The following is a 1,120-nucleotide window of genomic DNA, read 5'->3' as shown; positions in this document are numbered from 1 at the left end:
TCATGGTTCTCAAGGGGCCTCACAGAAAGAACAAAGCGGTCCGCGCCCAAATCGCCCTCAGCTTGGCTTCCAAAGGGTACGGAGAAAAACCTCCATTCGGATACTGGGAGCCTAGATAGATCAATCATGGGAAAGGCATCACGTTGGTGACGAAAGTCACCTTGCAGTGCAGATCCCTCCTCCACCTCGTCCGTAGAATCACACCTCGAGTGGGGCACGCGGAAGAGGGAAGCGCGCCAGCTCGTCACGGCGCTGCTTGAATCCCGTGTCCTCTACGGCTATACCTAGCACGCCCTCACGCGCAGGCAGGCTGAGCAACTCGAGAAACTCAATCGCGAACCCATCCGCATCGTCCCTGGACTGCCTAAGCACACGCCCCTCTGGGAGCTGTACGAACACGGCGGCATGAACCTCCTGTCGGAACTCGCCGACCAGGCGCTCCTCGCCCAGAGAGACCACCTCAGCAGCTCGGCAGCTGGACTTTCCATATTCGAAGAGCTCCGCGTGTCTCCCAGTCTGGACGTCCGCCCGGCAGACACGCACTCACCTCCTCCGTGTGCCGCCCCGGTCACGCTTACCGACGGAAAACCCCTCCCCCGAAACGTGAGACCTAGACTGAGCAACTCGGAGCGTCGCCCCGAGTTGCTCGGCCCAGGTCTCGGTCCGCCTACGCACGCCATAATCTACACTGACATGGCGGAAACCTTGCTCTCGACTAACGGCGACGACGGCGAAGGAGAAAACAGAACCCCCAAGCACGTGTAGGCGGTCGCGTGGGTCGACACCTCCCATGGCATTCCGAACGCGGCTGCACTTTCGACCACTGAAGACGTTGACACTTCGCAAGCGGAACTCATTTCACTCCTCCGAGCATCCCAGCGGGTTCTTCAAACGTTTGCACCAACATACATATCACACACGCTCCTACTGTTCACCGACTCGACCCGCGCGTACAAAACTTGCAGACCAGCGTGCGGGAGCCCCTCAACGTACACGGGCATAGTCGGCGAGTCGCTCGCCGCGTTCCTAGAACTTCGAAACAAGCTCAACATCCAAGCTACTATTTCCTGGGTGCCTGCCCATGCGAGCATCGACGGCAACGAGTGGGCCCACAGCGAGG

The 1,120-nt window shown here is 59.7% G+C and overlaps 1 pseudogene; it reads right to left on the bottom strand.

Moving 5' to 3' along the window:
- Positions 1-284: 284 nt before the first annotated feature.
- Positions 285-857, bottom strand: LOC121835657 (annotated as a pseudogene).
- Positions 858-1,120: the final 263 nt, after the last annotated feature.

The sequence above is a fragment of the Ixodes scapularis genome, unplaced genomic scaffold, assembly GCF_016920785.2.
Source record: "Ixodes scapularis isolate PalLabHiFi unplaced genomic scaffold, ASM1692078v2 PGA_scaffold1__304_contigs__length_218370807, whole genome shotgun sequence".
In the NCBI taxonomy this organism is placed as follows: domain Eukaryota; kingdom Metazoa; phylum Arthropoda; class Arachnida; order Ixodida; family Ixodidae; genus Ixodes; species Ixodes scapularis.
Note: the sequence above shows the minus strand (reverse complement) of the source record. Positions and strands in the feature narration are given on the sequence as shown.